General features: G+C 38.1%; 1 protein-coding gene across 4 annotated transcripts in view; it reads right to left on the bottom strand.

The window, feature by feature from the left end:
- The window catches only part of CDC42SE2 (CDC42 small effector 2), an 82,290-nt gene that overhangs the window by 45,337 nt on the left and 22,395 nt on the right, over positions 1–14,558 (bottom strand). The gene's annotated exons all lie outside the window — the stretch shown is intronic.

The raw sequence follows: 14,558 nt of genomic DNA, 5'->3' as shown, positions 1-14,558 counted from the left end.
GATTGCCCAGCTCTCTAGTCTATCCAGATCTCTCTGCAAGGCCTCCCCACCCTCAAGGGAGTCCACAGATCCTCCTAATTTAGTATAATTGGTAAGGTTACTTCATTTATTACTCAATACCTGCATTCAGACCATTAAATAAAAACATTAAAGACGGACTCCCATGGAACCCCAGCAGTGACAGGTCCCCAGTCTGAGGTCACTGTAACCCTCTGTGCCTGACCCCTAAGGCAGCTGCTCACCCACCACATGATGTGTTTTTCCAGCTGTGGGCTGGACATTTTCTCCACAAGGATCCTGTGAGACAGTGTCAAAAGCTTTACAGAAATCCAAAAAGATTACATCAACTGGCTTCCCTTGGTCAATTGGGTGGGTTACCTTGTAAAAGAAAATTAAGTTTGCCAAACAGATCTTTCCCCTCATGAACTCACGCTGGCTGTGACCAATGACTGCACTGTCCTTAAAATGTTTTTCAGTAACTCTGATACCAAGTACTGAAGTGAGACTGCCAGGCCTGTAGTCACCAGTCCTTCTCACCTTTCTTGAAAATTGGGTTAAATCACTGCTTAGTTTGCATTCAATTACTGCTTAATTGATTACAATTTAATTTCCATTCAATCACTGATTAATAGTAATTTGATCACCATTTAATCACTAATAAAAGCCTTTTAGTTAACATTATAAGCATGACTTCTCTAAATTTACCTGCCACATGGCATTTTATATACTGGATAATATAAAAACTTTACCAAATAAAGTTCAATTATAAGTTATTAAAATTTAGAAAAATAAAACAAGAAACCAGGTAGAGATGTCTAATTTTAAACCCAAAGGACACTATGCCATCTTTCCTACATATGCAGAAAAGTAACTACGTACATATAGTCAGCTTAAAATAAAAATACATGGTGAACAAATTTTCAACACTGAAATGCAATTTCATTGAAGATACCAGAATTATTGACGTAGTTAAGAAACAAAGTGCTATACAAAAAAGGGAGTTTCAAAATGTTCCAGAAACATTTTAACAAAGTACATATTCTCAGAACAGTTACTGTCGCTCTGCAATCTGAACCCAAAGGAAACTAGATTGTCTCCTCAGAAATGAGCTGCCTATCTTGCCAAGGAACTTGTGTTCCCTGCGTACCCACAAAAAGGCCATTACTGTTAAAAATGTCCATTTGGGAAATGTCCTGTGGGTAGTATCTCAGTGGCAGAATAAAACTCACCTGGAGTTCTACAGCCAGTGTAAAACCACTGGAAATCCCAAATGGTTTGGCTTTTACAGGAAACCCCCACATATACAGGGGTGTACAGCTTACCTACATTGACAGGTATCCAGTGAGAGGAAAACTGAGACAAAAGGTGTCAAGACTACAAGTCTTTTTTCCTATGAGCTTTGAATTAACTTGTTCATACCAGTAAATCTTAAACAGGTTAATTTCAGCTCGCAAAACTGCAAACTGCTGACAAAACCACAAACAACTTGCAGTACTTGTCCACTAAATATGAAAGAAATCTTACATATCTCAATTCTTAGCTTCTCACCATAAGGAAGTCAATAGGTAATGTGAAAAGTGTACTGTGACACCAAAAAACCACAGGATGACACACTCTGAACTCTGCAATGAACTCCTAGTTATATTAACAACTTCAAAATTGTACTGTCATACAGTAGACAGAAAATACAAGAACAGAATGTAGCTAGAAACATCTTCGTAAAAAACAGGCATATTCACAGACAGGATATAATTTGATAGATGCACATTCTGCTAACAATTCACTAATAAATTGCAGATTATCCTATGTCATAAACTGTCCAATCTTAACCAAGAACCTAGTAACAGAATATGTTTAAACATGCTTAAAACATGCTTCATAACAAAAATCTGCTCTTCTACATTCTGAGTTTTGGTTTATTTTTTTAAAAAACAAAACGTCAACCAAACCTCAATTTCTTAATCAGTCAGAAACACATTCCTATGAAACAAATTGTGAAAAATATAATTTATAAAACAGAAGAACCCTGTGTTCCCTGTAATGCGAAGTATTTTCTATAAATTATATTAATAAGCATGAGAGAACTGAGACATTACACCTCGGCACTTTCTGTTTTGTTCCTCAGAACACAGACAGAAAAAATTTCCAGGATACATCTGGATTCAGCAGGTGGTCTCTTGCCTGCTCTCAAGGTAACAGCTTTCTTGGTTGTGTCCATTTCACCATTAGCTTCAAAGTTTTCTATGAAAGAGAAGCATTTGGTTTGTTTAAGATCTGGGCTGTGTGACAGCAGGGGACAATAACCAGATCAACAGGTAGACTGGCAAGATCTAGAGCAGGTTCTTGGCCAAGGGTGCAAGAGGGTGGGTGTGTGCAGCCACCGGGCATCCAGTTTGCTCCAGACTTTACCCCAGGAGGCAAGCCCTGGGTCAGGGACCTCACACAGCTTTCCAACCCCCATGTACAGCCTCCTGGATGTTACGTACCTCTGCAAGCACCCTCAGTGCAGGTAGCTGATGTTTTTAAAAGCTGGAGGAGAAAACAGATGGATATGTAGATTCCTAAGGTTTTATTTTTCTCCCCACAAACAAAATCTGATTCACCTGCATTACATTTACTCATTCACTCTGACTGCAGAGGCACTTCAGCCAGCTGGCTTTGATGCACTCATGCATCTGCTGCTAGTTCTCTTTCTTAAAAATGTTTTTTGTTTTCTCTTAAGCATATTTTGCACTATAAACACCCTTTCTATTCTTTTTTTTCTCCAATACAATCTAGATTAAGTTCATGTCACACAATAAAAATTATATTCACTGGAGGCAGAATACGACATTTGCAAAGCTGAGTCATGCCAGCTACTAAATACAACCTCTCTTGAAGAGGATTTAAACAACACAAAATTTTTTTATCAATTAATCCAGGGACTGTGAAGATAAGCTGTTAACCTCACTGTTGGTAGAAGATGCTTTCTGTATGGTAAAACTCAACTCACAACAGAGTTATATGCTTCTCAATTAACTGCAGTTTGAAAAACTCTATATCCTGCTACCTGGTGTTCAGAAACAGATGTTGTGAATGCAGAGTCAAACACAGTGCTTCTGCTATCTGGAGTCTTAATTACACAGTTTCATCAAACAAAAATTAAAAAGCTGCTCAGCTTATCAGGTTCATTCTCTTGGACTGAGCAGAGAGTTCTATTCTGAATTAGTAAGTAGCTACCACAACATAAGACATTCCCAAAAAATCTTAATCACCCAAAAAAGCCCCCAAAGAACCCACATCACAATCCTCCCTGCTCCCAAATAAGGGTATTCCATTATTTAGCTCAAGGCCAGACAGCATTTGCTGCTTAATTCCTATTAGCTTTCAGTTAGTCATGTTTCTACACAACAACTTCTGCCTTTGAAAGTCTGTTCTTAACATAATTCACAAATTAGAGACCAATTTATTAACCAAGAAATCAGAAAACATATTCTGGAAAGGGGGAAAAAAGAAGGCAATGAAGAACACACTGGATATGAGACTAGATTAGCCCTTTGTTACACACACTGTGCCTATAGAAGAGGCAGCTGTTTAGCTGAGATGTGATTTCATGCATAATCACTGTGCTACACTTCATCCACATCCCATGATGGCACCTCTGGAGATGCCAAATGTCACTGTATGTGAGGAAGCTGCCTTTCACAAGCAGAGCAGTGGTACCTACACCGGACAGAATTCTGGAGAAGGCTACAGAAAGTGAGTCTGGACCAGCTGCTGCAACTCCCACATACGGACATGACCCAGACTCGCCCAAGCCTCAGAGCATGGACCCCCCTCAAATGTCTGCCTGCCCCTCACACATTCTTGTACCTCAACCCCTTCATGGCCATCTCTGTAGGGTTGACACTTGGGCATCCAGAGCTACATCTAACTTTGTTCTTAAGACGTGACAATTGCAAAGCAGAGTCATGCCATAGGACCTAGCTACAAATTAGTCAGACAAGTGCTTTTCCTCCCAAAAAATGCAGTGTATTGCTATCCAGCACAAAAAAATCAGAGCTGCATCATGTCAAAACTAAAATAACTATTTCCATATAATTGTAATAACAACAGAAAAATAGGGACTTAAAGAGATTTTGTGTTTGGCCTAAGTAAATGCTTTGTAATAGCACTGTGCTCAAAAATGTCTTCTATTGTGAAATATTGACTTACTTGTCAATAGCTATGACATAGCACAGACAAACTCAGAGCATGTTGCCAAGTCAGACACGTTGTATGACACCTGTCTGTCAATTTAACAGAAAGACACTGTTGCTCTGAAGGGAAACAGAGGTGCCTAAGCTGAGCATAGACGTGGATTTCTCATTTAGTTGATATTAGCTAGAAAGTCCCTGTTAACTGAACATTTTTAGTCACTGAGAACAATTAAGAGACCAGTACAGTGTTTTCACCAATAAATAAAAACTCTTAAGTTAAATTACAAAGGATAAACATAAGATCAAGTTATCTAGCTTATTTATCAAACATTGAAGGTTTTTACTTGCATGGTCATGCTTTCAGATGAAAGATGGAAGCATAAAACACAACTTTAATTAGAAAAATGACTATTACGTCCAAAACACAAATGACATTTTTGATATAACTGGGTTATTACTTTCTAAGGCAGGTTTGCAAAACAGCACTTTTGTACTCTGACACCCAGACTTCAGGCCCCCCCTTAATAATCTAATACAGACTTAATTTACCCAAGTTAAATGGCATAGGGGAAAAAAAAGAAAGCTATTACCAAAAAAACACTTCCTGTTTTGTTTTTTTTCCTAAATTTTACAACAGTCTCAATAGGCAAGTAGCGGAAGTTTCAGCACATTATTCCGTTGGGGGGAAGAAATGAAAAGGTCCTTAATGTATGTTAAAAAGCTACATTACCAAAAAAGTAAAATTGATTCAGTAATGATTCAAAGACTTGGCCAAAACTTTGAGAAATAGTACCAAGCAGGTAAGCAAACCACAGTTTTTTTCCCTGAGTATATACTTACCAAGTTTTATGTACTTTCAGTAGTTTCACTCCCCTTATGTCCATCTTGAGTATCTATAAAAGCTCTGCAGTATCCTCAGCAGCTCTTTGACAAAACTCATTGTACAACAGTCTAACAAACCCCTAATGGATACAGTGAGTCTGTTCCTTGGGTAACATTAATAAAACACGTACACAGTCGTTATAGTTATCAACGCTCACTTGCCAGGTACACACCAAGCAAAACGTAAAAGAAGATTTGTTGTCTTTGCTACAAATAGTAAACAATACAGGACTGTAACTGTGCCAGGTAAAATTTCATTTCTCACTGTTTATTACTACAAGAGTTTGTGCAAGTCACTAGAATTTTGTATTTCTATTTTGAAAGGATTCTCATATGACATAATAGGATTTTAAAATGCCTGATCTTTTTCTCAAGATACAGACTTCATACTTACAGCTTGAGATTATGAATAAGAGTCGAAAGCCTTGTAAGTGAGACAAGCTGCACAAGAAAAACAGGTTAAAGAAAATATGGTGTGGAAAGAAACCTTAGTTACTAATGCTGACCTACAGAAGTTACCAGGAAAAGTAGTAACATCCTGTTTTCTGATGGATATATTTGCTAGAACTGCATTTCTTTGCATAACTGCTCTTTGCCAAGCATTATTAAGATGAAAGTAGATTTTTAAAACAACAAATAAATTAACTCATTGGTTGATTTGTGGCCACTAACATGCTAGTACTGCCTTGTATTTACCCAAATGTTCAGCCTTCTTTTGTTTGGGTGGGGGTTTTTTGTTGGTATGTTTGAGGTTTTTTGTTTTATTTTGTAAACTAAGAAACAGGAAAAAACCTCCCTGAAGTTTGAAAGCTCATTGTGTAGATACATGCCAGATTAATTAAAGACAACCTGCTTTTGAATTTCTACTTACAAACAGGAACAGTGATAAACGGACAGGTGTGCTTCCAGTCTGAAAAGGCCTCCACAACACCATTAACCAATACTCTACACAAAGAGACATTAAAGTAATAACTGAAGATCTTGAACTTCTAATCTGTTTGTATAATTTATTCTTTAAAATAGGCATTCAAATGCCATTTGAAGAAAACAAGTGATGCAGTATCCATTAGTGCCCTTAGAAAGTTATTCTGATGATTAAGCCAGCTAAGTCTGAAAAATATGCCCCTCCATTTCCTTACAGTTCACAAGCACTTTCTCATCCCTCCCTCTCCCCTTAACTGCCCCCCCCACTCCCCTTCCCAAAGAACATCTTCTCTACCTCCTTGCTTTTCAAAAGGCAAGATACAGGAAGAAGTACAAATAAGCATCTGGAAGGTGTGCATGTTGGGGGGAGATCACACATCACTAGCCTCTTACTATTATTTTCATTATGAATAACTCCAAGTAAAGACATGTAACACACTGACTTAAAATAAATTAACTGAAGCTTTGTAGTAATTTTCACTATTTTACAATCAATCACCTTGGCATTTTTGCTATGGATGCATTCCATATGTTTTGGGTTTTTTAAAAGTTAGTAAATATTTTGTTGTTCTTGTCTACGTATCTAGCTTCTGTAGGATGATCTAATTGGTACAGCTCCAATCTCAGAGACACAAAGATACTAGAGTGACAGAGGATGCAGAACTTGGGAGAAGTTCCCCAAACTACTACGCATAGTCCTCAAGATACTTGCACTAGTATGCTGCTTTTAAGGATGAAACTGATGTTACAATTGTGTGCAACTTTTACCTTTTGGCTGGTATTTCAAACAAACAAAACAATCACCCTCAAGGTGTGTCAAGCTGCCCAGTTCTCAGTCTTAAGTGCTTTTCCTTTCGTGCTGTCTCTGTTCTTCCTGCAATTCTGCACTGTAAAGCAGGCATGTAAAATCCTGGGGACAACAGGGATAGGAGCCAAAAGTTGGACAACAAAATAGAAAGATCAAGCCAAGCAGCCCTTTCATGCTGTGTTCACCGCTTTACATAGCAATGGTGAAAAACAGCCAGTCAAAGAGAACTAGGTTCTTCTTGCTTTGGAGTCCTTTTATACTTTATGTTCCCACAAGTTTTGTTAATAGAGGAGCCTGCACTTCATGTCCCTGCTCTGTGTTGTCCAGGTCTTCACAGTAGCCCAGCACAGTCTTGAGACATTTCTCTTACCTACTTCTTGCTTCCTCTTCCTCCTCAAGATATCTGCACTTCTCTCTCCATTGAACACATGTGGCAAGGAAAAATGATCCACTTAATACTGGTAAAAATACTATCCACTTACAGCAGATGTTATCAATGTGAAATAAAATCTTGTTGCTGTAAGATGGCACAGCAGTGAAGTTACACTTTTTTCCCCATTGTGAGCACTTCAATTTGGCCATCACGTTACCTGGCAATATTTGCTTATCCACAGTGAATGAACACTTTCAAGTACAAAGACCTAGCTCTGGAGAATTTGTCTGGGAGGGAGGAAAGGGAAGAAATGAGATTATTTGTAAGAAAACGTATTTGAAAACAGTATCAGCAATTGTGGTACAGATCAGAGGCATACTGTCACCAAGCTCTCTTACATTATATCAGTTAGTTACCTGCTTGCCAACAGGTAAGGAAGGCAAATGAAATACACACACGAAATACTTTCCTCTGGTTCCCAAACTTCTGACTTAAACAGAAACCCTAAAGGAAGCCTAAAAAAAAAATGTTTTGACCATAGTGTTTCTCATGCCAAAACAATCACAAGGCACGGAGTACTTCTCCTGATAACTTGAAAAGTCCTGAATAACAAATGTGAAGTATGATACTTGTGCTGCCTCACTATGAAAAGAATGCTGCTGCCACACACGGTAAGAATCTCAATAAATATAAGCACGAAGACTCAAGTGTTTCTCATGTCAATCAAAACCATTTACCCAGTTGAGACTGGAAAACACAAGTTCCTTTACTCAAGATCAACTACAGATTTTTCAGACAGACAACACAACAAGCAATTTTTTGTAACGCACATGACAAAGCCATAAGGAAAATAGCAGTGGCAACTATTGTAGCTCTTTGTATCAGGAAGGACCACCAGGTTCCTCCAAGACCTAAACAAGCCACAGACAGCACAGTAAATTACAAGGTTTAGCTCCTGATAGATTTCAGATCAGACACTTTCAAGTTTAAGCCTGGAAAAAAAATGCTTTTCCAGAAGCTCCTATGCTACTCTCACCATCTGGTGTCTTATTCTACTCTTCTGACAGATAAACTTAATCAGTTATTTCTCTTGGTGAATACTTAGTTCCTTAGACCACAAGGTAAATACATATTCAGAAGTAACATCCTGGCTCCAACTGTTACTATGGAGAAACAAGACAAACCACTAGAATTTCCTAATATATAAATCCACTACTTTTACTGGTACTGCCATTTTCAGTACATGCTTCCCTTTTAAAACACAGACCTAGTCTCATTTAACACAGTGGAACTTGTTCCATGCCCTCATTGCAGCAATTTGGAGATACAAACCACTGACTAGTACAACAGCTTCATTTTCTCTCAAGAACTACTGTGGCAAATGACCACAAAACAGGCATTAGACGAGTTCTGAAAAGACAAAAATAGCCCAGACTAGCACACTGCCTTTTACAAAAGAGGTACAATGAGAGATTTTTTTGACTTTGAGAGGAGATGCACTATTTTCTTTAGTTCTATGGAGACATTTCCCCTATCCCATTACACTGAACTCCTAAGAAGCTTTGCAGACATTTTTGAAAAAGACATTGTAGTATCTTTGAAATTTAAAATTGATTTACAACTGGTAAATATCTTCATACTGATGCTTACAAACTTTGTGGTGAACGTTCTGTCTGCACACTACAGAACTGCTGTGAAACTCCATTATCATGACAATTTAAGCTGTAAAATTCACTGGAAGCCTCTCACCACAGGAAAAAAAGGCGTTTTCTGCCTTCACACTTTTCTTAATTCTGTCTGGTTTTGTTCGTTCATTTTGAGTTATTTACTAACATCATAGTATTTCATTTGTATAATTCTTTCCAGTGAAAGATCTGTTGGTGAGTCATTAGAGTTTTGCTGGAGGGTACAATCGAATCTGCTTGTGTAATCGACTTAAGTAAATAAACTCAAATGAAAGAAGCAACTTCTTAGACTAAATTGTCAAACAGCTGCATGGTGACAATTCAATTTACCATATAAAGTTTCTCTGTTTTGAACAAGGTCATTTTTCCTTCTCTGTGTGTGGGTGGAGTGGGAGATATCTTCCTTGTATCTGCTAACAAAGATTTGCTCTGTATATTTGGAAACAAAAACCTGAAAACCGCACACCAATTCCTTTTCCTGGGATAACAATTTTTATCTGAAAGTTAAGATTAAGGTGCAAGAAGTATGCACTTAGATAAAAGTTGCAGTTGCTATTGAACATGTTCTTCTTTCTCAAATAAAGGAAAAGGACTGTTAAAGAGGGTGTCAAAATTTAAATCTGTAGCTTTGTTTTCACTAGCAACTTCCGAAAAGAGCACAAGATGTAATTACTAAATTAAGCATTTAAGTACAGCCTCAAATCCTCTCCCAACCCAAAACATTTCCCTCATTTTTCCTATCCTTCACAAAAAATACAGAGAATTCTACATTTTGAGTATCAAGGTGTCTCCGAATATTTTAATCTTTCCCTCTGCACTTTACAGCAAGTCAAAAAATAAACTTAGTAAAATGATCATGCTCTCCTTAGCTTTCTTCTTCAGTGCTCAGGTTGAGAGGCAAAAAAAAAAAAGGAAGCCAAGAAATTAGAAACTCATTCATTCTACCATCAAGCTTCATTAAATCTTGCTTAACAGTTTAAGGTGATGATATTCTAGCTTTTCACCCAGCTCACGTGCAGGACAATAGTGCTGTATAGTACAGCCAGTGGAAGTGAACGTGGTCCTGGACTTGCAATTGCCTCAGGTCAGCATTTTGGCCTGATCAGAGAACATCCAGGAATCACCACATCTGCTGCTCCATTTGTTCTGGGCTGTGACTTACAGTCAGCTTGTAGGATGAACATTACAGACTGCATCTAGGAGGTATGAAAGTGGAAGGGAGAACAAACAAAGATCTGCGCTTAATTTGTTAAAAAATATCTACTGCATTTGTCAAAAGACTGGAAAACAGAACTAAAATAACCAAAATTTCCTCATCACCATTCCTCATTACAGTAACTAGATGAGCATCATGCAGTCAGTAACAGCACCTTCACCGGCAAGCTGCACTTGCTTCCTAAGCAGATTTGATCTCCCCTTTTTCTCCAGAGACACAAGGAGTGATGGCTCACATGCGAGATTCAGCACGCAAGCCAGATATGGTTGTGGTCCTTTCACACAGAATAATCAGTCACTGCCCCAAAGCCCTCTTTGTCTGCCACTCAGACACAGATCTTGGTTTAAGGTATTCATTATTCAGTCTCTTCCTCAAACAAACTCCCCCTCTCTCCCAGACATGCAGCCCAAACTGTGCTTGTGAATCACTATCCACAGCTAGGTAATTAATGAAGCCTATCGTATTCTCATCAGTAGATTTATCCCCAACTCATTCATGGAACTTCCCATGGAAATAGATCAAATTGCTGCGCCTTAAAAATGAAATATTCAACATCAATTTCTCTAGAAAACACCTGTCACAATATGCATAAGCACTTTAGAAGCACCAATGCAAATATCCTTTTGAATTAGTGCACTTCTAAAAATAAATTCCTTTCTTAAACCATTGCATCTTGAAGGATTTTGTGCACCTACACTACAAAAATCAGCTCAAACTGATTTCTTTCATGTTTTTTAACTGGTGACAATGAACTGTCTACACTGTATCAAACAACACTGTGGATTCTCCAGAAAATGCACTATCAAGACTCTTGAAAGCAACAAAGACACTGGCAAGTCTTTAGTCATTTATTTATCTATGTACTGAAAGACACATGGATATATTTCAATCTAAGGGTCAAAATTAAAACAAAAAAAAAATATATCCCTAGGAAGAATAACAGGCACACAGGTTCACCTAAATACTGTGCTACCCATTCAGTTTGCTCATCCTTAACCCTCCGGCCTTTCTGCACTGGGAAGCTGCCCTCATTCTTTTCTCCAGGCCCTTGTTGCTAGGGCTGCAGCTGCACAGCTCATTGCTGTTGAAGCACTTGTCTCTAGAGGGGGACACAAAGGGTTTCATTATCTGCTCCTCCGAGCAGCCAGATAAGAGCATTCCCTCCCCTCCCCCCACCAGAAAGCAGGCAGGCAAGCCCTCACCAGACGTGACCGCTAACATGTGAAGAGCTGCAGAAGGCACAGTGGCCTAGCTCAGCTACCTGTCACCACCAGCTTGCTCCCTTCCAGGGACACTCTGCAGAAGCTGCTCATTTATGATCCAGTCTTGACTCACGACTTGATGGGGAGCTCACACTGCAGTTGAACTTAAGAACTACGGAGATGAGCCCTGTATTTTTAAAACTAGTCTCCAATTAGAGCTCTGTTTAAGACATGTGGCCTTCTCCAGGACATACAGATTGAGAACAGAAAATAGAAGAAGACTCAATGACCAAATCAGCATACTGTGCTGTGGTCCAAAGCACTGTTCATTAACACTGAACCACCTTCTCATGGTCTACTTTAAATCTTTATGGGCATTAAGAGCTGGATTCATTCTGTGAACACATTTATGTAGTTGTGGCACTTGTGAAGGAGAGGGATAGAGGCAGTGTTTCCATTCAGAAAATGTAGCTAAATAAATAAAATTTGAAATATTTAAAAATCAATTATTTCTTGGACTGGTTTTGGTACCTTCTTGCTTGTAAACGCCAGAATATTGTCAGCAATTTCCTAAAAATAAGTTGTTTAGCATTTCTCGTGTCAGAAGAAGGAAAAGAAGTAAAATTAATTGTTTTCATTTTGGACTTTACTTTGGCAGAAAATTCACTGCTGAAGAGAAGAAAATTATTAGAGAAGAGAAAGACATTAACTCTTCATGAGAATTCTGAGTATCAACACACAATTAATAAAATATGTTTTTGGGGCTATGTACAAATAAGTTGTTTACAATGGAAACAGAATATTTCATGTGCATCTTACACATATGCCTTAATGAAGTGATTATCAGTTCTACATTAATAGCACAAGCAGAGACTAACTAGAGTACAAAAGCATTCCCACATAGGGTGTCAGACTATCACACAGCTAAAGGTGGAAAGGAAATCACAGTTTATCTAAGCCTTAACTAAAGCTAGACTAGTTTTTCACTTAATGTGATCAATTTAGCAGTCCTGTACCTGAAGGTCTGTCTCTTTACAATAGTGGACAGTGGAAGAAACATCTAGGATCTGTGCCAGCGCTGAGGAAACCAAGTCTCCATAGCGGGCAACATGAATTCCATTGTTTCCTGCCCGTAAGATTACCAGAGCATGGTGGCAAGGCTGTGTACTTACTGCACTCCTGAATAGTCAAGGAATGATGACTTCCAGATACAGGCTGGTACCTGTCCCATGATCTGAAAATTGTGACCTAGGACTGGAAGGGCCACAGGTAGAAGCATGCTGTTTTAACTCTGGGTAACAAAGGACAGCCCAGTCTAATTCACGGTAACTTTTTGAGAAACAGGTTACATCTTCCCTCATGTGTTTCCCCTTGGAACTTCTACTGAGGTGTTCGAGCCTCATATGATTATTTCTGAAGGCCACAAAGAAAAGCAGAGTTAAGCAAACCTAACTTCTTCAATGAAATAAAAGTTCACATTTTGAAAAAAGCAGCATATTTACAGTTAACTGTCTCAGTTCCATGTAAAGCATTTAATGCTGAAGAATACAACTGATATTATTCAAGGACCCTAGCTGAAATACTTCTAGTACAACAAAAGGTTTATTTTTTTTCTTAACCTACAATTGTGGGCTTTCTTCCGTCATGTGAATATATCATAAATATTTAAAGCAGGAACAAAATAAGATCAAGAAACGATACAGGTACCATTGTTTACTTGTAATACTATGTATTTCAGTATTTGATTCTACCTGCTCTTTTATCTAGCCTTATCTCCTATCTCTCTCTCTCCCCCTCCTATTGCATCGCTCTGTAATTGGGATGATAGAACAACTAGTAGAAAGAACTTCAATTTCCATGTTAAAGACATATCAACCAGTGTCCAAGGGGAAAAAAACCACCATCACAAACCACACATGTATTTTACATTAGGCAGCCCACAAGGCAGAAGTAACCAGAAAAATAAAGAGGGATAAGAGTCAGAGGAACAGCAGAATAATACACAGTAGTGCAGAAATAACTGCAGTTCTTGAACATGCAAAGTAGTGAATAATGCTGACATCTGTCAAAAGAGAGTGAATCTTTTTATGTCACTAGTACACCCATTTTTGAACATTTGAAAATAACTAGCAGGTGTGTATATTTTTATATAACTAGATAGATACCTCAAGGCATTCCAACTGCTCTAGTGAGATGTGCACAAAGTTATCACTCTCAAAAAAATGCTGATTTAACTTGTTTTGTAATACATGGATATCCCAGACAGCTCAAAATTTAGACAGTGCTGGTAACACCAGTAATAACAGTCAGTGCACAGTGCTCATCAACTTCGACTAATACTGCACTGCTATTTTGATGGAAAAAGACATGGTGCTTAGGATTTTTGCAAAAATTCAGAAAGCAATAGTCTAAAATACATTCTTTCACTTCTTGATGAATATCCTATTTTACCGTAATATCAAAAATGCAGCTTATCAAAAATCAAGTCCTCTTTAAGTGTATAAATACTAATAGAACAAAAATGAGATAGTGAAAACTCTTTTAGAAGCTTTTCTGAGAAGTTACTACTCCTAATTTGTCAAGTGATGGACTTTTGTTCCTTTTGTAAATGCATGTTATTAGTATCTGTGTTATGGAACACAGCCTCGGAGTATCATCAGTTTCTGCAAAACAAGCTATTATTTCTGGATGTATGTGAATCTCACTTCTAAAGGATTCTCAGCTATATTAAAAAAAAAAAAAAAAAAAAAAGGCAGTGAAACAAACAAAAAACCACTTCCACACTTGAGCTCAACTTGACCTACCAAATTAGCAAGAGCTGCAGTGCTACTCTATTGTAAAGCTTCCGGTAAGTAAATGCTACGTGACTTCTTTAAACACATATGGAAATGAAAGTATATCAACCTCTAGAGACTGGAACAAGCACATGCCTTTTTAACAGTTTGTTTTGGGACACATAAGAGAGATTTTTCTGCAACAAAACCTTACGCTTCGGAATTGGATGTCTACAAGGGATTACTAGTCACAGCAAACCAATATATAAGTTAACAAGGAGCATTCAAGAGTCTCCAATACTACCTTAAAGATCCCTTTCAACCCAAACCATTCTGTGATTTATAACACATACCAACTCCCTTCCCTGTAAATGGCACTACAGCCAGTATTTGCAGAGCTATCAACTTTTTCCTGGGCTTTTAAAACAGAAATAGTTCCAGTCTTTCTCCTGTACCACCCCACAAAGGACTTCATAATGTAACATCATTCATCAGCCTTCAAATCCTGGGTCCAAC

The sequence above is a fragment of the Corvus hawaiiensis genome, chromosome Z (genome assembly GCF_020740725.1).
Source record: "Corvus hawaiiensis isolate bCorHaw1 chromosome Z, bCorHaw1.pri.cur, whole genome shotgun sequence".
NCBI lineage: Eukaryota > Metazoa > Chordata > Aves > Passeriformes > Corvidae > Corvus > Corvus hawaiiensis.
This window is presented reverse-complemented; position numbering and strand designations above follow the sequence as displayed.